General features: G+C 54.5%; 1 pseudogene; it reads right to left on the bottom strand.

Annotated features, from left to right (window-relative positions):
• Nucleotides 1-1,051: 1,051 nt before the first annotated feature.
• Nucleotides 1,052-25,182, bottom strand: part of LOC134984334 (zinc finger protein 260-like) — a 57,517-nt pseudogene continuing 33,386 nt past the window's right edge.

Raw genomic sequence — 25,182 nt, 5'->3', positions numbered from 1 at the left:
GAAGTCTTCTGCCGCCAGAGATGTCTTCTTTTTTTCTTATACTCACCCGGCTTCTATCTTCCGGCACTGCGAGGAGGACGGCGGCGCGGCTCTGAGATGAACGGCAGGGGGAGACCTGCGTTCCGATCCCTCTGGAGCTAATGGTGTCCAGTAGCCTAAGAAGCAGGGCCTATCATTTAAGTAGGTCTGCTTCTCTCTCCTCAGTCCCACGATGCAGGGAGCCTGTTGCCAGCAGTCCTCCATGAAAATAAAAAACCTAACCAAATTATTTTATCAGAGAAACTCAGTAGAGCTGCCCTGTAGAGCACCCATTCTCCTCTGGGCACAGAATCTAACTGAGGTCTGGAGGAGGGGCATAGAGGGAGGAGCCAGTGCACACCCATACTAAAAGATCTTTAGAGTGCCCATATCTCCTGCGGAGCACGTCTATACCCCATGGTCCTTACGGAGTCCCCAGCATCCTCTAGGACGTAAGAGAAATAAAAGCTATGATGCAATAATTAGATGCAAACAAAAGCTTTTATTATGAAATCATACAGGGGAGTATCCGCGCCATATAGATGTAACATACAACAAACCACTGCAGATGGAACCCGGGTGACTCTAATGCACATGATAATGTACAGGGTATATATAGATAGGATCTTGTATCAGAAAACACTCGACACTCCTGATCAAGATGAGTGTCTGCAACAAGTTAGGCAAACTAGAAGTGAAAACACGTTCCAATGGCCGCCATATTGTCGTGTAGCAATACAGATTGTGGAAACTGGTATTAGACATTTACATTTATACAAAGCACAAGATACAAAATAAACAGCAGAAAAAAGACCTAAGCATTTGGGATGTATTATTTAGGAAGTAAATAGAGGTACATTAATGAAAAGCGTGAGTAACAGTCATCAGTCTGCTTGTGAAGGTCTCTAGAGTGGAGGCCTCTTGGACTTCCATGGTCAGGGCTGCAAAACTAAAAGTTCAACCCTTAAATGAATTACAGGAGATTCTTGGTACTGCTGGTAACAGTCCATCTGTAGAAGCAAGCAAGCAGGGCAGTAAGGAGGCAGAAGCTGCTTCTAGTACCATTTAGGATTGGTATTAGGTTCTCAGTACATGGAGCAAAAAGCAGGTCATCAGCATAGCAGTGGTAGACCAGGCCATGACGTCTGATTACATCACCCAGTGGTAGCATGTATATTTTATAAAGCATAGGAGATAGGATTGACCCTTGAGGAACATTGCACGTCAGTGATAATTATACTCCAGAAGATTTAAATGGTTCCGTACTTGGGTAATGTCTAATATGTTCAACAAGAGCAGATTTATTTATCTCTCAGCATGAAAATGGATTCTCACTTGTGAAATTGCTGATGTTTAACAAGATCTGATTTCCATGCAAAACATTTCCCACACTCAGAACAGAAGTACGGCTTCTCACCTGTGTCTTCTCTGATGTCTAACAAGAGCTGATTTCTGTGTAAAACATTTCCCACACTCAAAACAGGAATACGGCTTCTCACCTGTGTGACTTCTCTGATGTGTTACAAGATCTGATTTCCGTGAAAAACATTTCCTACACACAGCACAGGTATATGGCTTCTCACCTGTGTGACTTCTCTGATGTGTAACAAATGCTGATGTCTGTGCAAAACATTTCCCACACTCAGAGCAGGAATATGGCTTCTCACCTGTGTGACTTCTCTGATGTGTAACAAGATGTGATTTATATGTAAAGCATTTCCCACACTCAGAACAGGAATATGGCTTCTCACCTGTGTGACTTTTCTGATGTGTAACAAGATATGATTTCGATGCAAAACATTTCCCACACTGAGAACAGGAATATGGCTTCTCACCTCTGTGACTTCGCTGATGTGTAACAAGAATTGATTTCAATGCAAAACATTTCCCACACTCAGAACAGGAATATGGCTTCTCACCTGTGTGACTTCTCTGATGTATAACAAGATATGATTTATATGTAAAGCATTTCCCACACTCAGAACAGGATAATGGCTTCTCACCTGTGTGACTCCTCTGATGAGTAACAAGATTTGGTTTATATGAAAAACATTTCCCACACTGAGTACAGGAATATGGCTTCTCACCTGTGTGACTTTTCTGATGTGTAACAAGATATGATTTCGATGCAAAACATTTCCCACACTGAGAACAGGAATATGGCTTCTCACCTCTGTGACTTCTCTGATGTATAACAAGAATTGATTTCAATGCAAAACATTTCCCACACTCAGAACAGGAATACGGCTTCTTACCTGTGTGACTTCTCTGATGTGTAACAAGAGCTGATTTCTGTTTAAAACATTTCCCGCACTCAGAACAGGAATGTGGCTTCTCACCTGTGTGACTTCTCTGATGTGAAATAAGATGTGATTTATATGTAAAACATTTCCCGCACTCAGAACAGGAAAATGGCTTCTCACCTGTGTGACTTCTCTGATGTGTAACAAGACTTGATTTATATGCAAAACATTTCCTACACTCAAAACAGGAATACGGCTTCTCACCTGTGTGACTTCTCTGATGTGTAACAAGATCTGATTTCCGTGGAAAACATTTTCTACACTCAGCACAAGTATATGGCTTCTCACCTGTGTGACTTCTCTGATGTGTAATAAAAGCTGATGTCTGTGCAAAACACTTCCCACACTCAGAACAGGAATATGGCTTCTCACCTGTGTGACTTCTCTGATGTGTAACAAGATCTGATTTCCGTGGAAAACATTTCCTACACTCAGAACAGGAAAATGGCTTCTCACCTGTGTGACTTCTCTGATGTGTAACAAGAGCTGATTTTTGTGTAAAACATTTCCCACACTCAGAACATGGAAATGGCCTCTCACCTGCCTTAGCTGGCTGATGGGTAATACGCTTTGTATTCTGTGTAAAACATTTGGCATCTATAGAACAGGGAAACTCTGTATCTACTGTAGGAGCTGTAACTGCACCAATATCAGAGTGATCAGGAGAACATTTCCCAGGATCAGAGGGATCAGCTGATAGAGCTGGATGTATAATTGGGGTAATGGTGTTATCTCCTGGAGAATCCTGTCTACTGTCATTATCTTTTATATCACAATCCGGGGATAACATTAGATGTCCTTCTGAGATATTCCTGCTTGTGTGTCCATCTGCTGGAAGTAAAATACATTATGGAAATATAAAATGAGAAGACAAGACCCAGGGTGTTACAGGTTACAATATATAATTCTATAACTGAATTTTTTTTTACCTGTAATCATTAAAAAACAAAAAAGTTGGGATGCTTAGACTGGAGCTTGATCATGTGGGATTACTAGAGGTGACACAGGCGCTTGTGTGGGATTACTTGAGGTGACACGGGCGCTTGTGTGGGATTATTTGAGGTGACACGGACGCTTGTGTGGGATGACTAGAGGTGACATGGACGCTTGTGTGGGATGACTAGAGGTGACATGGACGCTCATGTGGGATTACTAGAGGTGACATGGACGCTCATGTGGGAATACTAGAGGTGACATGGACGCTCATCTGGGATTACTAGAGGTGACACGGACGCTCATGTGGGATTACTAGAGGTGACACGGACGCTCATGTGGGATTACTAGAGGTGACACGGACGCTCATGTGGGATTACTAGAGAGGACATGGACAGTCATGTGGGATTACTAGAGGTGACATGGATGCTCATGTGGGATTACTAGAGGTGACATGGACGCTCATGTGGGAATACTAGAGGTGACATGGACGCTCATGTGGGATTACTAGAGGTGACATGGACGCTCATGTGGGATTAATAGAGGTGACATGGACAGTCATGTGGGATTACTAGAGGTGACACGGACGCTTGTGTGGGATGACTAGAGGTGATACGCATGCTCATGTGGGATTAATAGAGGTGACATGGACGTTCATGTGGGATTACTAGAGGTGACATGGACACTCATGTGGGATTACTAGAGGTGACTTGGGCTTTGCAATAATAAAACAGCAAAGAAGAGAAAGCGCTGTCCTGTTTGCGCACTAATAAATACTATATAACCTTTATTAAGTACAGTAAAGTATGTAAGCTAAATCAGTGATATATAAACACAAAGGTAAATGTATAAAGGTGAATAAAGTAATAAAAAAATAAGATTTTACTTACAGGTAAATCTATTTCTCGTAGTCCGTAGTGGATGCTGGGGACTCCGTAAGGACCATGGGGAATAGACGTGCACTCTAAGAAAGAATTTGGATACTGGTGTACACTGGCTCCTCCCTCTATGTCCCTCCTCCAGACCTCAGTTAAGGAAACTGTGCCCGGAAGAGCTGACAGTACAAGGAAGGATTTTGGAATCCAGGGCAAGACTCATCCAGCCACACCAATCATACCGTATCACTTGTGATAAACTTACGCAGTTAACAGTATGAACAACAATAGAGCATCAGAACAACCCTGATGCAACTACAACAAACCCTTATGTAAGCAATAACTATATACAAGTATTGCAGAAGAAGTCCGCATTTGGGATGGGCGCCCAGCATCCACTACAGACTACGAGAAATAGATTTAACGGTAAGTAAAATCTTATTTTCTGTAACGTCCTAGTGGATGCTGGGGACTCCGTAAGGACCATGGGGATTATACCAAAGCTCCCAAACGGGCGGGAGAGTGCGGATGACTCTGCAGCACCGAATGAGCAAACTCAAGGTCCTCCTCAGCCAGGGTATCAAACTTGTAGAACTTCGCAAAAGTGTTTGACCCTGACCAAGTAGCTGCTCGGCAAAGCTGTAATGCCGTGACCCCTCGGGCAGCCGCCCAAGAAGAGCCCACCTTCCTTGTGGAATGGGCCTTTACTGATTTAGGCTGCGGCAATCCAGCCGCAGAATGAGCCTGCTGAATCGTGTTACAGATCCAGCGAGCAATCCTCTGCTTCGAAGCAGGAGCACCCAGCTTGTTGGATGCATACAGGATAAAAAGCGACTTAGTTTTATTGACCCTAGCCGTTCTGGCTACATAAATCTTCAAAGCCCTGACCACGTCTAGTAACTCGGAGTCCTCCAAGTCACGAGTGGCCACAGGCACCATAATAGGCTGGTTCATATGAAAAGATGACACCACCTTTGGCAGAAATTGTGGACGAGTCCTCAATTCCGCTCTATCCATATGAAAAACCAGATAGGGGCTTTTATGTGACAAAGCCGCTAATTCGGACACACGCCTCATCGAGGCCAAGGCTAACAGCATGACCACCTTCCACGTCAGAAATTTTAACTCCACGTTAAGATCCCAAGGTGCCACTGGGGGCACAAAAGGTGGCTGAATATGTAGCACTCCCTTTACAAATGTCTGAACTTCAGGCAGCGAAGCCAGTTCTTTTTGAAAGAAAATAGACAGGGCTGAAATCTGGACCTTAATGGAACCCAATTTCAGGCCCAACGACACTCCCGACTGTAGGAAGTGAAGGAACCGGCCCAGCTGGAATTCCTCCGTGGGGGCCTTCCTAGTCTCACACCACGCAACATATTTGCGCCATATACGATGATAATGTTTTGCCGTTACGTCCTTCCTAGCCTTTATCAGCATAGGAATGACCTCATCCGGAATGCCTTTTTTCGCTAGGATCCGGCGTTCAACCGCCATGCCGTCAAACGCAGCCACGGTAAGTCTTGGAACAGACAGGGCCCCTGTTGCAACAGGTCTTGCCTTAGAGGCAGAGGACATGGTTCCTCTGTGAGCATCTCTTGCAGATCTGGATACCAAGTTCTTCTTGGCCAATCCGGAACAATGAGTTTGTTCTCACTCCTCTTTTTCTTATAATTCTCAGCACCTTGGGTATGAGAGGAAGAAGAGGAAAGACATAAACCGACTGGAACACCCACGGTGTCACCAGTGCATCCACAGCTATCGCCTGAGGGTCTCCTGACCTGGCGCAATACTTCTGTCGTTTTTTGTTGAGGCAGGACGCCATCATGTCTACTTGTGGCAATTCCCACCGACTCACAATCTGTGTGAAGACTTCTTGATGAAGTCCCCACTCTCCCGGGTGGAGGTCGTGCCTGCTGAGGAAGTCTGATTCCCAGTTATCCACTCCCAGGATGAACACTGCCGACAGGGTTCTCACATGATTCTCCGCCCAGCGAAGAATTCTGGCGGCTTCCGCCATCGCCACCCTGCTCCTTGTGCCGCCTTGGCAGTTTACATGAGCCACTGCGGTGATGTCTGACTGAATCAGCACCGACTTTTCGTGAAACAGGTTTTCCGCTTGACACAGGGCGTTGTATATGGCCTTTAGTTCCAGGATATTGATGTGGAGGCAAGTCTCCTGACTTGACCACAGACCTTGGAAATTTCTTCCCTGTGTAACTGCCCCCCACCCTCAGAGACTTGCATCCGTGGTCACCAGGACCCAGTCCTGAATGCCGAATCTGCGGCCCTCTAGAAGGTGAGTACTCTGCAGCCACCACAGGAGCGACACCCTTGCCCTGGGGGATAGGGTGAACAGCCGATGCATCTGTAGATGCGATCCGGACCACTTGTCCAACAGATCCCATTGAAAGGTCCTCGCATGGAACCTGCCGAAGGGAATGGCCTCGTATGATGCCACCATCTTTCCCAGGATTCGCGTGCAGTGATGCACCGACACCTATTTTTGTTTCAACAGGCCTCTGACCAATGTCATGAGCTCCTGAGCCTTCTCCATCGGGAGATAAACCTTCTTCTGGTCTGTGTCCAGAATCATGCCCAGGAAGGGCAGACGAGTCGTAGGGATCAACTGCGACTTTGGGATATTCAGAACCCAGCCGTGTTGGTGTAACACCTCCCGAGATCGCGCTACGCTGATCAGCAACTGCTCCATGGACCTCGCCTTTATATGGAGATCGTCCAAGTACGGGATAATTGTGACTCCTTGCTTTTGCAGGTTTACCATCATCTCCGCCATTACCTTGGTAAATATTCTCGGTGCCATGGAGAGACCAAACGGCAACGTCTGAAATTGGTAATGACAATCTTGTACCAGAAATCTTAGGTACACCTGATGAGGTGGATAAATAGGGACATGCAGGTATGCATCCTTTATGTCCAGAGACACCATAAAATCCCTCCTTTCCAGGCTTGCGATGACCGCTCTGAGCGATTCCATCTTGAACTTGAACCTTTTCAGGTATATGTTCAGGGATTTTAAATTTAATATTGGTCTGACCGAACCGTCCGGTTTCGGTACCACAAACATGGTCGAATAATACCCCTTGCCCTGCTGAGGGATGGGAACATTGACCACCAACTGCTGAAGATACAATTTTTGAATTGCAGCTAATACTATTTCCCTCTCTAAGGGGGAAGCTGGCAGGGCCGACTTGAGGTAACAGTGAGGGGGTATCTCCTCGAATTCCAGCTTGTATCTTTGAGACACAATCTCTATTGCCCAGGTATCCACCTGGGAGTTAACCCATTTGTGGCTGTAATTTCGGAGACGCGCCCCCACCGGGCCTGGCTCCACCTGTGGAGCCCCAGCGTCATGCAGTGGATTTAGTTGAAGCCGGGGAGGACTTCTGTTCCTGGGAACTAACTGTGTTGTGCAGCTTCTTTCCTCTACCCTTGCCTCTGGCAAGAAAGGACGCACCTCGTATTTTCTTGCCTCTTTGTGAACGAAAGGACTGCATTTGGTAATACGGTGCTTTCTTAGGTTGTGAGTGAACATATGGCAAAAAAGATGACTTTCCAGCCGTGGCTCTGGAGACCAGATCCGATAGACCCTCCCCAAACAACTCCTCACCCTTATAAGGTAAAACCTCCATGTGCCGTTTCAAGTCGGCATCACCTGTCCACTGCCGAGTCCACAGGACCCTTCTGGCAGAAATAGACATTGCATTTATTCTAGAGCCTAGAATGCTAATGTCTCTTTGAGCATCTCTCATATATAGGACAGCGTCTTTTATGTGCCCCAGGGTCAATAATATAGTATCTTTGTCCAAGGTATCTGTGGCCGGAGAGCCCCAGCCACGAGGGAAATGGCCGCCTGCAGCACTGAAGGGGTTAACCCCTAGTGCCCGGCGCCATTTTCACAGACAAAGGGCGCTTGGCGCCAGATTTGAAAATACTGTGGGCGCTAGGCGCCGTGTTTATAACAGTGTATAAAATGTTTAAAATGCTGTATTTTAACTGTGCCGTGGTCCCGGACCCCTCCGGAGACCACGGCAGGGAGGACAGCCCCCGGCGCGCTCAGCAGTGTGTGCGCGCCGGGGGAGAGGAGGCAGCCGCTGACCGCCGGAGTCCGGGAGCTCCGCTCCCGGCAGCGGTCAGTGTAGCCCCGGGCGCACTGGAGTGTGCGCGCCGGGGAGAAGGGTGAGCGCTGCGGCTGGGAGCTCGGCTCCCGCTGCAGTGCTCTCTGTGAGAGCCGCCGCTGGGGGCCGGGAGCTCTGCTCCCAGCGCCTCAGCCCAGCACGGGTGGCCAGCCGCAGCAGCCGGGACGGACGTCCCGGGCTGCTAGTCGGCGAGGGGGGTGCGCTGCAGCCCGGCTCCCCGCCGGACGCTGCAGCGAGGCCACAAGACAGGCGCCGCTCAGGGGGGACCGGGCTAGCCGGCTCCCTAGCGGCGTGGGCACATTAGGCGGGCGAGCAGGCTGATGAGCGCTGGGGTCCGGGAGCTACGCTCCCGGCGCCCCAGCACCACAACAAAGCCAGAGTCACGGCGGCCGGGACAAGTGTCCCGGTCCGCCGGACTTCGGTACAGGGGGGTGCGCCGCTGCGTGCGGCGAGGCCACTGATTAGTGCCACCCTGGGGGGACAGGGAGAGCCAGCTCCCTGGAACCCCAGAGGCAGAAAAGCAGGCTGGAGGATGGGGGAAGCCAGCCCCATACCTCCAGCACACAGAGAGCCCTCGCAGCCAGGCTGCGGGGCTAGGGAAGGCACTGCAGTGCCTGAGTATGTAGAGTCTGTGCAGGGCACAGGCTCAGAGTATATTTAAAAGGGGAAATGTACAGTGTGATTTTAAAATGTAATGTATTTAAAGATAAAATGCACTTACTTGATTGTGTGTCCCAGGAGGGGGGAATCCATAGCTGTGCAGGCTGATGGATTCTCCCAGACCTTTTCCCTAAAAACTGAATGCTTTCCCATCCAGCCTCACAGTTCCAATGGGGACAGGGAGAAAGAGAAGCAGCTTAGCTATAAAACAAGCTGAGTGGTTTCTTGGAGCTCCATGGAGATCAGCCGTAGTGGACCAGAGACCTGGACCGGGGAGCCAGGCTGCCCAGCTCTGGAGCCCAAATCCAGGCTGCAGGCAGTGAGAGGGGTCCCGGGCAGGTTTCTGGAAGTCAGATTTAGGAGGGAAAACTTCCCCCCAGCCAGACTGAACGGCACCGTGGGAGTAGCCTGCTCTCCCAGATGGGAGAAACAAAGGAGACCGACCACTCCCCACTGTCCATTGGGAACAATGTTGTGTGTGCATGAGACCAGAGCATGCACAGCTCATGGGTAAACATTGATTGGTTGTACACCACAGGGCGGGCTTACCCCCTGTGGTAAGGGGTCTTGGAGAGGGATAAAAGGAGGGCAGTTGGCCCATAGGATTGTGTAGTTATACCATCTTATTCTGCTGGAACATCTTGCTGTATGCTGTTGCCCCTAGCAATAGGGAAGAGTTCTCTTTAGAACTATATTTGAGCAAATAAACATCATTGCCTCAAGAAGATTGCTTCATCTTGTGACCAACAGGGTTAGGCCAAACCTAGCCCCGTTCTCCGGCTGTCCAGGGAAGCACCTGACGTCTCCAAGCTCCGCCTTCCGCCAGCTACCGGTAGAGGCCTAGCAAGTGGCTAGTGGGGATTCGTCGACACCACACAGGTGTGGTAAAGCAGTGCGTCGGCACATACAGAGCAGAACCGTGGTTCCAAACGCCACGGCAGGTTAGGAGTTTGGTGGTGGCAGCAAGAACCCGCCCACAGCGCAGTGGGTGGAGTCAGTAACAGGCGGTTACTGACGGTAAGCGGGAATCCCCTATGTGGTCAGGCCTCGTGCGGCTTGACCTTCCATTCTGTGCGCAGTCAACGGGACGCAGAAGCGGCGAGTGCTTCCGTACGGTTCCGTCCTGTCACAGAAATTGGTGGCATAGTGGTGGGATAATCCCAGGCGGCTTTTCATCACCTGATTGGAGAAGCCGAGTTACTCAGGAGAGGAGTAACTGCAGCGCAGGAGAACGCACAAGATGGCGGAATTCAGCGGAATGTCCAAGGATGATCTGGAGATCGTATGCCAGGAGAAGGGTGTGGTTATCCCTTCCAACGCGTCCAGAAGCGTCATGAAGGCGGCGCTCAGGAGCGTGGAGGAGTCTCATCGGGCGGAGGTGGAAAGCACTGACGGCGTCAGCATCGCAGAGGACGGCCCAACAGTGGACCTTCGTGAGGAACCGGTGAGAACCACAAGCCCCGCCCTCTCTTACAGCAGCAATGTTTCCCAGCAATCCCTAGCAGGGCCAGGATCCCAACGTCCCAGGGGGGGCGACCCGGATACCCTAGCAGATCGGCTAGCGGAATTGGGGGAAAGGGCAACGGAGCAAGAACGCATGCTTGTCATTCGGATGTGGCATGCGGAGCGGGCACCACAGGCCGTGGTACCCCGGGAGCCGTTGTCAGCTGTTGTACACAGATCAGGACGAGTTCAGTTTGCCAAGTTTGCAGACAGTGATGGGGACATTGATGGACATTTACAAGTTTTTGAAAGGACTTGCAAACTACACGATCTACCCAAGTCAGAGTGGGTGAGACACCTTGTGCCCACTCTGCATGGAGAGGCCTTGGAGGCCTATCGAGGAGTGGCCACGGAGGACTGTGGGAACTACGACGAAGTCGCGAAGGCCCTCCTCCAGCGATTCTTCATCACTCCAGAGTCTTACAGGAAGAAATTCAGAGACTTGTCCAAGAATCCTAGCAGCACCCATGAGCAGTTCGCCACCCAGCTGCGGCAGTACGTGGTGAAGTGGGTGAAGGATTCAGAAGCCACTACATGGGACGCACTGATCGACCTGATCTGCAGGGAGCAGTTCTACCGCCGGTGCGCCCAGGAAGTGAAGGAGTGGGTGCTAGATCGGGAGCCACCCAGCTTAAAAGTGGCTGCCCAACTAGCCGACAAATATGTGGCAATTCGGCCACGGGGCCAGAAGCGCCCAGCGAGCAGCCAGCTCCAACAGACTGTACCACCAAGGGGACCACCCTCTTCAGCTCATCAACCCCAAAGACAAGCATCTTCCAACCCGGGTGCTCTTGGCCAGCAACCGCACCGCAGCGTCCCTGCAACTGATCAGAGATCATCGGTGCCACGACTGGAGAAGAAGTGCTACGGCTGTGGGAAAATCGGACATCTGAGGATGAACTGTCCTGCATCCCAAGCACCCCAGACTCGTGCCCCAAATCCGAGTGCTGGAGCCCGGATCGCTTGTTTGACGAGAGGAGATGAGCCTACAGAGACTGTTCCCCCTCCAGTCAGTCCGACGGAGTGTGGCAAGAGACAGGTGCACTCTGCGGAGAGAGTCACCTGCATGGCCAAACCGCCCCTACACAACATGTGGAGGCACCTGCAGCCAGTCCACGTGGGACCCCTGCAGGGAGAAGGCCTAAGAGACTCTGGGGCCTCAATCACTGTGGTGAGCCCCCACCTCATAGATCCTGCTGCAGTATTGCAGGGTCGCACTGCCACGGTCACCCTGGCAGAAGGAACAGAAAAAGCGGTTCCCATGGCAAGAGTCTACCTGGACTGGGGAGCTGGACCAGAGTTGCGAGAAGTTGCCGTCATGGATGGTCTCCCAACTGATGTGGTCCTAGGAAATGATCTGGGTGGTGGGATCGTCACTATGTTTGTTGGCGCCATTCCCCGGAGTCAAGTTCCGAAACCACTGTTGACATCAGCTGCTCCAGCACAGCCCAGCCCAGAGGAAAAGACTACAGCTGCTAGACAACTGCCAGCACAGCCAACCACAGCATCAACCAGCCCAGAGGAAAAGATTACAGCGGCTAGATCAGCACATCGACCCCGCATGCCTTTTGCCTCTGGTATGCCCACGTCCCCTAGCAACGCAGAGGATGTCGGTTCCAGCTCGTTTGATCCTGTGGGGGTGCCCAATGATGTTCCTGACCCAAGTGGTTTGCCAACTCCGGCGGTGAGTATGAGAAACCACATTGACTTTTCCATGACTGACCCCTACCAGACTGACCCTAGTAGTCCCCACCTAGATCCCCCTGTAGAGCGTCCCAATTTAGGAGAGATTGAGGGCCACAGGCAGGAGTTTAGGGAGGCTCAACTCTCTGACCCATCCCCGAAAGGCATGAGGCGCCACTCTGGCAGCGGCCTTGACAGGGTTGGGGCGAGGAGGTTGACCTGGCGGGAAGGGTTAAGGTACAGGGTAGCCAGGAAAGTGGGAGGGGATAGACCAGATAGGGAATGTGTCCAACTGGTCCCCTCAGGGAACGTTCCTGCGCAACCGGTGTCGGTTGCCAGCAAAACCCCTTTGGACAGTAACCCGGAGACAGACCGTACCCTGAAGTGCCTGACACAGAGCTTACCCTGGTCTGGAATGTCGGATGACGCCCAGACCAACTGTAAGGCTGGTGCCATGCGTTGGCAGCCGGGGCACTCCCGCGGTTGTGTTGTCTCTGGGCCTCTGCCCATAGGAGAACCCTCGCAGCAAGTTGCTGTGGACGTAGCAGGTCCCCTGCCTGTGCACAGTAGATCGGGGAAGACACGCAGCCTCCCTGCAGTGGATGCCACACAGGATCCAGAGGCTGGTGGTCTGGCCGCCATCACTGTGGCACAGGTAGCGGACGAGGAGGAAGGAGTAGGCCTAGGTGACAGGGTAGGTTTCCCGAGTCATAGGTCGACGGAGGAGGATTGGAGGGCAGGTCTGACAGTTAGGGCAGACAGTTGCCCGATAGGTATGACGGAGGTGCAGTGCCTGGGGCACCATGTGGGAGGAGACAGGGGTAGGCCCAACCCAGAGGGGGTGGAGGCAACCAGAGGCTGTCCCCGACCCACATCACCCAGACCGGTACTGACCTTAGAACCTGTAAGGCCCTACGGACATGTTGTCATTGACTTTAGTCCTGTAGTGAACCCCTTGACAGAGATGGCTAGGAAGGGCATTCCCAAGTCAGTGGACTTTGCACCCGCTTGCGAGTTGGCATTCCAGTCGTTGAAGGAGGCTCGGGTACCCGCTCCAGTGCTGATGGCGCACATTCTTGACCAGGACTGTGTGTTACGAACTATTGCGCCACTGCACGGACTGGGAGCAGTACCGAGCCAGAAAGAGCCATATGGGCAGGAGCACCCTGTGGCCTGTTTGAGCAGAAGACTGCTATTGTGGGAGGTGGGGTATGCCACAATTGGGACACCGTGGGTGGCACTTGTTTGTAACCGGCCCCCCACAGTGGTGACTTACCACCTACCTGTTAGGTGGCTGCAACCTACCTTGGGGGAATTGGACAGACTTTTGTGGTGGAGCCTTGAACTTGGACTTCAGGTGGACTATTTGAACATTGTGCACCCACGAAGAGAGGCCCACTACACTATGGATGAACTGTCTAGGCCAGAGCCTACACCCCCCAGGTAGCGCCCCCTTCACCCCAACGGACTGCGGGACCAGGACCCAAATCGTTGGGACATGGGTCCCTGGTTGACCCGCTTGAATGGGGGGGGAGGAGTGTGGCCGGAGAGCCCCAGCCACGAGGGAAATGGCCGCCTGCAGCACTGAAGGGGTTAACCCCTAGTGCCCGGCGCCATTTTCACAGACAAAGGGCGCTTGGCGCCAGATTTGAAAATACTGTGGGCGCTAGGCGCCGTGTTTATAACAGTGTATAAAATGTTTAAAATGCTGTATTTTAACTGTGCCGTGGTCCCGGACCCCTCCGGAGACCACGGCAGGGAGGACAGCCCCCGGCGCGCTCAGCAGTGTGTGCGCGCCGGGGGAGAGGAGGCAGCCGCTGACCGCCGGAGTCCGGGAGCTCCGCTCCCGGCAGCGGTCAGTGTAGCCCCGGGCGCACTGGAGTGTGCGCGCCGGGGAGAAGGGTGAGCGCTGCGGCTGGGAGCTCGGCTCCCGCTGCAGTGCTCTCTGTGAGAGCCGCCGCTGGGGGCCGGGAGCTCTGCTCCCAGCGCCTCAGCCCAGCACGGGTGGCCAGCCGCAGCAGCCGGGACGGACGTCCCGGGCTGCTAGTCGGCGAGGGGGGTGCGCTGCAGCCCGGCTCCCCGCCGGACGCTGCAGCGAGGCCACAAGACAGGCGCCGCTCAGGGGGGACCGGGCTAGCCGGCTCCCTAGCGGCGTGGGCACATTAGGCGGGCGAGCAGGCTGATGAGCGCTGGGGTCCGGGAGCTACGCTCCCGGCGCCCCAGCACCACAACAAAGCCAGAGTCACGGCGGCCGGGACAAGTGTCCCGGTCCGCCGGACTTCGGTACAGGGGGGTGCGCCGCTGCGTGCGGCGAGGCCACTGATTAGTGCCACCCTGGGGGGACAGGGAGAGCCAGCTCCCTGGAACCCCAGAGGCAGAAAAGCAGGCTGGAGGATGGGGGAAGCCAGCCCCATACCTCCAGCACACAGAGAGCCCTCGCAGCCAGGCTGCGGGGCTAGGGAAGGCACTGCAGTGCCTGAGTATGTAGAGTCTGTGCAGGGCACAGGCTCAGAGTATATTTAAAAGGGGAAATGTACAGTGTGATTTTAAAATGTAATGTATTTAAAGATAAAATGCACTTACTTGATTGTGTGTCCCAGGAGGGGGGAATCCATAGCTGTGCAGGCTGATGGATTCTCCCAGACCTTTTCCCTAAAAACTGAATGCTTTCCCATCCAGCCTCACAGTTCCAATGGGGACAGGGAGAAAGAGAAGCAGCTTAGCTATAAAACAAGCTGAGTGGTTTCTTGGAGCTCCATGGAGATCAGCCGTAGTGGACCAGAGACCTGGACCGGGGAGCCAGGCTGCCCAGCTCTGGAGCCCAAATCCAGGCTGCAGGCAGTGAGAGGGGTCCCGGGCAGGTTTCTGGAAGTCAGATTTAGGAGGGAAAACTTCCCCCCAGCCAGACTGAACGGCACCGTGGGAGTAGCCTGCTCTCCCAGATGGGAGAGACAAAGGAGACCGACCACTCCCCACTGTCCATTGGGAACAATGTTGTGTGTGCATGAGACCAGAGCATGCACAGCTCATGGGTAAACATTGATTGGTTGTACACCACAGGGCGGGCTTACCCCCTGTGGTAAGGGGTCTTGGAGAGGGATAAAAGGAGGGCAGTTGGCCCATAGGATTGTGTAGTTATACCATCTTATTCTGCTGGAACATCTTGCTGTATGCTGTTGCCCCTAGCAATAGGGAAGAGTTCTCTTTAGAACTATATTTGAGCAAATAAACATCATTGCCTCAAGAAGATTGCTTCATCTTGTGACCAACAGGGTTAGGCCAAACCTAGCCCCGTTCTCCGGCTGTCCAGGGAAGCACCTGACGTCTCCAAGCTCCGCCTTCCGCCAGCTACCGGTAGAGGCCTAGCAAGTGGCTAGTGGGGATTCGTCGACACCACACAGGTGTGGTAAAGCAGTGCGTCGGCACATACAGAGCAGAACCGTGGTTCCAAACGCCACGGCAGGTTAGGAGTTTGGTGGTGGCAGCAAGAACCCGCCCACAGCGCAGTGGGTGGAGTCAGTAACAGGCGGTTACTGACGGTAAGCGGGAATCCCCTATGTGGTCAGGCCTCGTGCGGCTTGACCTTCCATTCTGTGCGCAGTCAACGGGACGCAGAAGCGGCGAGTGCTTCCGTACGGTTCCGTCCTGTCACAGAAATTGGTGGCATAGTGGTGGGATAATCCCAGGCGGCTTTTCATCACCTGATTGGAGAAGCCGAGTTACTCAGGAGAGGAGTAACTGCAGCGCAGGAGAACGCACAAGATGGCGGAATTCAGCGGAATGTCCAAGGATGATCTGGAGATCGTATGCCAGGAGAAGGGTGTGGTTATCCCTTCCAACGCGTCCAGAAGCGTCATGAAGGCGGCGCTCAGGAGCGTGGAGGAGTCTCATCGGGCGGAGGTGGAAAGCACTGACGGCGTCAGCATCGCAGAGGACGGCCCAACAGTGGACCTTCGTGAGGAACCGGTGAGAACCACAAGCCCCGCCCTCTCTTACAGCAGCAATGTTTCCCAGCAATCCCTAGCAGGGCCAGGATCCCAACGTCCCAGGGGGGGCGACCCGGATACCCTAGCAGATCGGCTAGCGGAATTGGGGGAAAGGGCAACGGAGCAAGAACGCATGCTTGTCATTCGGATGTGGCATGCGGAGCGGGCACCACAGGCCGTGGTACCCCGGGAGCCGTTGTCAGCTGTTGTACACAGATCAGGACGAGTTCAGTTTGCCAAGTTTGCAGACAGTGATGGGGACATTGATGGACATTTACAAGTTTTTGAAAGGACTTGCAAACTACACGATCTACCCAAGTCAGAGTGGGTGAGACACCTTGTGCCCACTCTGCATGGAGAGGCCTTGGAGGCCTATCGAGGAGTGGCCACGGAGGACTGTGGGAACTACGACGAAGTCGCGAAGGCCCTCCTCCAGCGATTCTTCATCACTCCAGAGTCTTACAGGAAGAAATTCAGAGACTTGTCCAAGAATCCTAGCAGCACCCATGAGCAGTTCGCCACCCAGCTGCGGCAGTACGTGGTGAAGTGGGTGAAGGATTCAGAAGCCACTACATGGGACGCACTGATCGACCTGATCTGCAGGGAGCAGTTCTACCGCCGGTGCGCCCAGGAAGTGAAGGAGTGGGTGCTAGATCGGGAGCCACCCAGCTTAAAAGTGGCTGCCCAACTAGCCGACAAATATGTGGCAATTCGGCCACGGGGCCAGAAGCGCCCAGCGAGCAGCCAGCTCCAACAGACTGTACCACCAAGGGGACCACCCTCTTCAGCTCATCAACCCCAAAGACAAGCATCTTCCAACCCGGGTGCTCTTGGCCAGCAACCGCACCGCAGCGTCCCTGCAACTGATCAGAGATCATCGGTGCCACGACTGGAGAAGAAGTGCTACGGCTGTGGGAAAATCGGACATCTGAGGATGAACTGTCCTGCATCCCAAGCACCCCAGACTCGTGCCCCAAATCCGAGTGCTGGAGCCCGGATCGCTTGTTTGACGAGAGGAGATGAGCCTACAGAGACTGTTCCCCCTCCAGTCAGTCCGACGGAGTGTGGCGAGAGACAGGTGCACTCTGCGGAGAGAGTCACCTGCATGGCCAAACCGCCCCTACACAACATGTGGAGGCACCTGCAGCCAGTCCACGTGGGACCCCTGCAGGGAGAAGGCCTAAGAGACTCTGGGGCCTCAATCACTGTGGTGAGCCCCCACCTCATAGATCCTGCTGCAGTATTGCAGGGTCGCACTGCCACGGTCACCCTGGCAGAAGGAACAGAAAAAGCGGTTCCCATGGCAAGAGTCTACCTGGACTGGGGAGCTGGACCAGAGTTGCGAGAAGTTGCCGTCATGGATGGTCTCCCAACTGATGTGGTCCTAGGAAATGATCTGGGTGGTGGGATCGTCACTATGTTTGTTGGCGCCATTCCCCGGAGTCAAGTTCCGAAACCACTGTTGACATCAGCTGCTCCAGCACAGCCCAGCCCAGAGGAAAAGACTACAGCTGCTAGACAACTGCCAGCACAGCCAACCACAGCATCAACCAGCCCAGAGGAAAAGATTACAGCGGCTAGATCAGCACATCGACCCCGCATGCCTTTTGCCTCTGGTATGCCCACGTCCCCTAGCAACGCAGAGGATGTCGGTTCCAGCTCGTTTGATCCTGTGGGGGTGCCCAATGATGTTCCTGACCCAAGTGGTTTGCCAACTCCGGCGGTGAGTATGAGAAACCACATTGACTTTTCCATGACTGACCCCTACCAGACTGACCCTAGTAGTCCCCACCTAGATCCCCCTGTAGAGCGTCCCAATTTAGGAGAGATTGAGGGCCACAGGCAGGAGTTTAGGGAGGCTCAACTCTCTGACCCATCCCCGAAAGGCATGAGGCGCCACTCTGGCAGCGGCCTTGACAGGGTTGGGGCGAGGAGGTTGACCTGGCGGGAAGGGTTAAGGTACAGGGTAGCCAGGAAAGTGGGAGGGGATAGACCAGATAGGGAATGTGTCCAACTGGTCCCCTCAGGGAACGTTCCTGCGCAACCGGTGTCGGTTGCCAGCAAAACCCCTTTGGACAGTAACCCGGAGACAGACCGTACCCTGAAGTGCCTGACACAGAGCTTACCCTGGTCTGGAATGTCGGATGACGCCCAGACCAACTGTAAGGCTGGTGCCATGCGTTGGCAGCCGGGGCACTCCCGCGGTTGTGTTGTCTCTGGGCCTCTGCCCATAGGAGAACCCTCGCAGCAAGTTGCTGTGGACGTAGCAGGTCCCCTGCCTGTGCACAGTAGATCGGGGAAGACACGCAGCCTCCCTGCAGTGGATGCCACACAGGATCCAGAGGCTGGTGGTCTGGCCGCCATCACTGTGGCACAGGTAGCGGACGAGGAGGAAGGAGTAGGCCTAGGTGACAGGGTAGGTTTCCCGAGTCATAGGTCGACGGAGGAGGATTGGAGGGCAGGTCTGACAGTTAGGGCAGACAGTTGCCCGATAGGTATGACGGAGGTGCAGTGCCTGGGGCACCATGTGGGAGGAGACAGGGGTAGGCCCAACCCAGAGGGGGTGGAGGCAACCAGAGGCTGTCCCCGACCCACATCACCCAGACCGGTACTGACCTTAGAACCTGTAAGGCCCTACGGACATGTTGTCATTGACTTTAGTCCTGTAGTGAACCCCTTGACAGAGATGGCTAGGAAGGGCATTCCCAAGTCAGTGGACTTTGCACCCGCTTGCGAGTTGGCATTCCAGTCGTTGAAGGAGGCTCGGGTACCCACTCCAGTGCTGATGGCGCACATTCTTGACCAGGACTGTGTGTTACGAACTATTGCGCCACTGCACGGACTGGGAGCAGTACCGAGCCAGAAAGAGCCATATGGGCAGGAGCACCCTGTGGCCTGTTTGAGCAGAAGACTGCTATTGTGGGAGGTGGGGTATGCCACAATTGGGACACCGTGGGTGGCACTTGTTTGTAACCGGCCCCCCACAGTGGTGACTTACCACCTACCTGTTAGGTGGCTGCAACCTACCTTGGGGGAATTGGACAGACTTTTGTGGTGGAGCCTTGAACTTGGACTTCAGGTGGACTATTTGAACATTGTGCACCCACGAAGAGAGGCCCACTACACTATGGATGAACTGTCTAGGCCAGAGCCTACACCCCCCAGGTAGCGCCCCCTTCACCCCAACGGACTGCGGGACCAGGACCCAAATCGTTGGGACATGGGTCCCTGGTTGACCCGCTTGAATGGGGGGGGGGGAGTGTGGCCGGAGAGCCCCAGCCACGAGGGAAATGGCCGCCTGCAGCACTGAAGGGGTTAACCCCTAGTGCCCGGCGCCATTTTCACAGACAAAGGGCGCTTGGCGCCAGATTTGAAAATACTGTGGGCGCTAGGCGCCGTGTTTATAACAGTGTATAAAATGTTTAAAATGCTGTATTTTAACTGTGCCGTGGTCCCGGACCCCTCCGGAGACCACGGCAGGGAGGACAGCCCCCGGCGCGCTCAGCAGTGTGTGCGCGCCGGGGGAGAGGAGGCAGCCGCTGACCGCCGGAGTCCGGGAGCTCCGCTCCCGGCAGCGGTCAGTGTAGCCCCGGGCGCACTGGAGTGTGCGCGCCGGGGAGAAGGGTGAGCGCTGCGGCTGGGAGCTCGGCTCCCGCTGCAGTGCTCTCTGTGAGAGCCGCCGCTGGGGGCCGGGAGCTCTGCTCCCAGCGCCTCAGCCCAGCACGGGTGGCCAGCCGCAGCAGCCGGGACGGACGTCCCGGGCTGCTAGTCGGCGAGGGGGGTGCGCTGCAGCCCGGCTCCCCGCCGGACGCTGCAGCGAGGCCACAAGACAGGCGCCGCTCAGGGGGGACCGGGCTAGCCGGCTCCCTAGCGGCGTGGGCACATTAGGCGGGCGAGCAGGCTGATGAGCGCTGGGGTCCGGGAGCTACGCTCCCGGCGCCCCAGCACCACAACAAAGCCAGAGTCACGGCGGCCGGGACAAGTGTCCCGGTCCGCCGGACTTCGGTACAGGGGGGTGCGCCGCTGCGTGCGGCGAGGCCACTGATTAGTGCCACCCTGGGGGGACAGGGAGAGCCAGCTCCCTGGAACCCCAGAGGCAGAAAAGCAGGCTGGAGGATGGGGGAAGCCAGCCCCATACCTCCAGCACACAGAGAGCCCTCGCAGCCAGGCTGCGGGGCTAGGGAAGGCACTGCAGTGCCTGAGTATGTAGAGTCTGTGCAGGGCACAGGCTCAGAGTATATTTAAAAGGGGAAATGTACAGTGTGATTTTAAAATGTAATGTATTTAAAGATAAAATGCACTTACTTGATTGTGTGTCCCAGGAGGGGGGAATCCATAGCTGTGCAGGCTGATGGATTCTCCCAGACCTTTTCCCTAAAAACGGAATGCTTTCCCATCCAGCCTCACAGTTCCAATGGGGACAGGGAGAAAGAGAAGCAGCTTAGCTATAAAACAAGCTGAGTGGTTTCTTGGAGCTCCATGGAGATCAGCCGTAGTGGACCAGAGACCTGGACCGGGGAGCCAGGCTGCCCAGCTCTGGAGCCCAAATCCAGGCTGCAGGCAGTGAGAGGGGTCCCGGGCAGGTTTCTGGAAGTCAGATTTAGGAGGGAAAACTTCCCCCCAGCCAGACTGAACGGCACCGTGGGAGTAGCCTGCTCTCCCAGATGGGAGAGACAAAGGAGACCGACCACTCCCCACTGTCCATTGGGAACAATGTTGTGTGTGCATGAGACCAGAGCATGCACAGCTCATGGGTAAACATTGATTGGTTGTACACCACAGGGCGGGCTTACCCCCTGTGGTAAGGGGTCTTGGAGAGGGATAAAAGGAGGGCAGTTGGCCCATAGGATTGTGTAGTTATACCATCTTATTCTGCTGGAACATCTTGCTGTATGCTGTTGCCCCTAGCAATAGGGAAGAGTTCTCTTTAGAACTATATTTGAGCAAATAAACATCATTGCCTCAAGAAGATTGCTTCATCTTGTGACCAACAGGGTTAGGCCAAACCTAGCCCCGTTCTCCGGCTGTCCAGGGAAGCACCTGACGTCTCCAAGCTCCGCCTTCCGCCAGCTACCGGTAGAGGCCTAGCAAGTGGCTAGTGGGGATTCGTCGACACCACACAGGTGTGGTAAAGCAGTGCGTCGGCACATACAGAGCAGAACCGTGGTTCCAAACGCCACGGCAGGTTAGGAGTTTGGTGGTGGCAGCAAGAACCCGCCCACAGCGCAGTGGGTGGAGTCAGTAACAGGCGGTTACTGACGGTAAGCGGGAATCCCCTATGTGGTCAGGCCTCGTGCGGCTTGACCTTCCATTCTGTGCGCAGTCAACGGGACGCAGAAGCGGCGAGTGCTTCCGTACGGTTCCGTCCTGTCACAGAAATTGGTGGCATAGTGGTGGGATAATCCCAGGCGGCTTTTCATCACCTGATTGGAGAAGCCGAGTTACTCAGGAGAGGAGTAACTGCAGCGCAGGAGAACGCACAAGATGGCGGAATTCAGCGGAATGTCCAAGGATGATCTGGAGATCGTATGCCAGGAGAAGGGTGTGGTTATCCCTTCCAACGCGTCCAGAAGCGTCATGAAGGCGGCGCTCAGGAGCGTGGAGGAGTCTCATCGGGCGGAGGTGGAAAGCACTGACGGCGTCAGCATCGCAGAGGACGGCCCAACAGTGGACCTTCGTGAGGAACCGGTGAGAACCACAAGCCCCGCCCTCTCTTACAGCAGCAATGTTTCCCAGCAATCCCTAGCAGGGCCAGGATCCCAACGTCCCAGGGGGGGCGACCCGGATACCCTAGCAGATCGGCTAGCGGAATTGGGGGAAAGGGCAACGGAGCAAGAACGCATGCTTGTCATTCGGATGTGGCATGCGGAGCGGGCACCACAGGCCGTGGTACCCCGGGAGCCGTTGTCAGCTGTTGTACACAGATCAGGACGAGTTCAGTTTGCCAAGTTTGCAGACAGTGATGGGGACATTGATGGACATTTACAAGTTTTTGAAAGGACTTGCAAACTACACGATCTACCCAAGTCAGAGTGGGTGAGACACCTTGTGCCCACTCTGCATGGAGAGGCCTTGGAGGCCTATCGAGGAGTGGCCACGGAGGACTGTGGGAACTACGACGAAGTCGCGAAGGCCCTCCTCCAGCGATTCTTCATCACTCCAGAGTCTTACAGGAAGAAATTCAGAGACTTGTCCAAGAATCCTAGCAGCACCCATGAGCAGTTCGCCACCCAGCTGCGGCAGTACGTGGTGAAGTGGGTGAAGGATTCAGAAGCCACTACATGGGACGCACTGATCGACCTGATCTGCAGGGAGCAGTTCTACCGCCGGTGCGCCCAGGAAGTGAAGGAGTGGGTGCTAGATCGGGAGCCACCCAGCTTAAAAGTGGCTGCCCAACTAGCCGACAAATATGTGGCAATTCGGCCACGGGGCCAGAAGCGCCCAGCGAGCAGCCAGCTCCAACAGACTGTACCACCAAGGGGACCACCCTCTTCAGCTCATCAACCCCAAAGACAAGCATCTTCCAACCCGGGTGCTCTTGGCCAGCAACCGCACCGCAGCGTCCCTGCAACTGATCAGAGATCATCGGTGCCACGACTGGAGAAGAAGTGCTACGGCTGTGGGAAAATCGGACATCTGAGGATGAACTGTCCTGCATCCCAAGCACCCCAGACTCGTGCCCCAAATCCGAGTGCTGGAGCCCGGATCGCTTGTTTGACGAGAGGAGATGAGCCTACAGAGACTGTTCCCCCTCCAGTCAGTCCGACGGAGTGTGGCGAGAGACAGGTGCACTCTGCGGAGAGAGTCACCTGCATGGCCAAACCGCCCCTACACAACATGTGGAGGCACCTGCAGCCAGTCCACGTGGGACCCCTGCAGGGAGAAGGCCTAAGAGACTCTGGGGCCTCAATCACTGTGGTGAGCCCCCACCTCATAGATCCTGCTGCAGTATTGCAGGGTCGCACTGCCACGGTCACCCTGGCAGAAGGAACAGAAAAAGCGGTTCCCATGGCAAGAGTCTACCTGGACTGGGGAGCTGGACCAGAGTTGCGAGAAGTTGCCGTCATGGATGGTCTCCCAACTGATGTGGTCCTAGGAAATGATCTGGGTGGTGGGATCGTCACTATGTTTGTTGGCGCCATTCCCCGGAGTCAAGTTCCGAAACCACTGTTGACATCAGCTGCTCCAGCACAGCCCAGCCCAGAGGAAAAGACTACAGCTGCTAGACAACTGCCAGCACAGCCAACCACAGCATCAACCAGCCCAGAGGAAAAGATTACAGCGGCTAGATCAGCACATCGACCCCACATGCCTTTTGCCTCTGGTATGCCCACGTCCCCTAGCAACGCAGAGGATGTCGGTTCCAGCTCGTTTGATCCTGTGGGGGTGCCCAATGATGTTCCTGACCCAAGTGGTTTGCCAACTCCGGCGGTGAGTATGAGAAACCACATTGACTTTTCCATGACTGACCCCTACCAGACTGACCCTAGTAGTCCCCACCTAGATCCCCCTGTAGAGCGTCCCAATTTAGGAGAGATTGAGGGCCACAGGCAGGAGTTTAGGGAGGCTCAACTCTCTGACCCATCCCCGAAAGGCATGAGGCGCCACTCTGGCAGCGGCCTTGACAGGGTTGGGGCGAGGAGGTTGACCTGGCGGGAAGGGTTAAGGTACAGGGTAGCCAGGAAAGTGGGAGGGGATAGACCAGATAGGGAATGTGTCCAACTGGTCCCCTCAGGGAACGTTCCTGCGCAACCGGTGTCGGTTGCCAGCGAAACCCCTTTGGACAGTAACCCGGAGACAGACCGTACCCTGAAGTGCCTGACACAGAGCTTACCCTGGTCTGGAATGTCGGATGACGCCCAGACCAACTGTAAGGCTGGTGCCATGCGTTGGCAGCCGGGGCACTCCCGCGGTTGTGTTGTCTCTGGGCCTCTGCCCATAGGAGAACCCTCGCAGCAAGTTGCTGTGGACGTAGCAGGTCCCCTGCCTGTGCACAGTAGATCGGGGAAGACACGCAGCCTCCCTGCAGTGGATGCCACACAGGATCCAGAGGCTGGTGGTCTGGCCGCCATCACTGTGGCACAGGTAGCGGACGAGGAGGAAGGAGTAGGCCTAGGTGACAGGGTAGGTTTCCCGAGTCATAGGTCGACGGAGGAGGATTGGAGGGCAGGTCTGACAGTTAGGGCAGACAGTTGCCCGATAGGTATGACGGAGGTGCAGTGCCTGGGGCACCATGTGGGAGGAGACAGGGGTAGGCCCAACCCAGAGGGGGTGGAGGCAACCAGAGGCTGTCCCCGACCCACATCACCCAGACCGGTACTGACCTTAGAACCTGTAAGGCCCTACGGACATGTTGTCATTGACTTTAGTCCTGTAGTGAACCCCTTGACAGAGATGGCTAGGAAGGGCATTCCCAAGTCAGTGGACTTTGCACCCGCTTGCGAGTTGGCATTCCAGTCGTTGAAGGAGGCTCGGGTACCCGCTCCAGTGCTGATGGCGCACATTCTTGACCAGGACTGTGTGTTACGAACTATTGCGCCACTGCACGGACTGGGAGCAGTACCGAGCCAGAAAGAGCCATATGGGCAGGAGCACCCTGTGGCCTGTTTGAGCAGAAGACTGCTATTGTGGGAGGTGGGGTATGCCACAATTGGGACACCGTGGGTGGCACTTGTTTGTAACCGGCCCCCCACAGTGGTGACTTACCACCTACCTGTTAGGTGGCTGCAACCTACCTTGGGGGAATTGGACAGACTTTTGTGGTGGAGCCTTGAACTTGGACTTCAGGTGGACTATTTGAACATTGTGCACCCACGAAGAGAGGCCCACTACACTATGGATGAACTGTCTAGGCCAGAGCCTACACCCCCCAGGTAGCGCCCCCTTCACCCCAACGGACTGCGGGACCAGGACCCAAATCGTTGGGACATGGGTCCCTGGTTGACCCGCTTGAATGGGGGGGGAGGAGTGTGGCCGGAGAGCCCCAGCCACGAGGGAAATGGCCGCCTGCAGCACTGAAGGGGTTAACCCCTAGTGCCCGGCGCCATTTTCACAGACAAAGGGC

Source organism: Pseudophryne corroboree (assembly GCF_028390025.1).
Source record: "Pseudophryne corroboree isolate aPseCor3 chromosome 3 unlocalized genomic scaffold, aPseCor3.hap2 SUPER_3_unloc_5, whole genome shotgun sequence".
Lineage (NCBI taxonomy): Eukaryota > Metazoa > Chordata > Amphibia > Anura > Myobatrachidae > Pseudophryne > Pseudophryne corroboree.
Note: the sequence above shows the minus strand (reverse complement) of the source record. Positions and strands in the feature narration are given on the sequence as shown.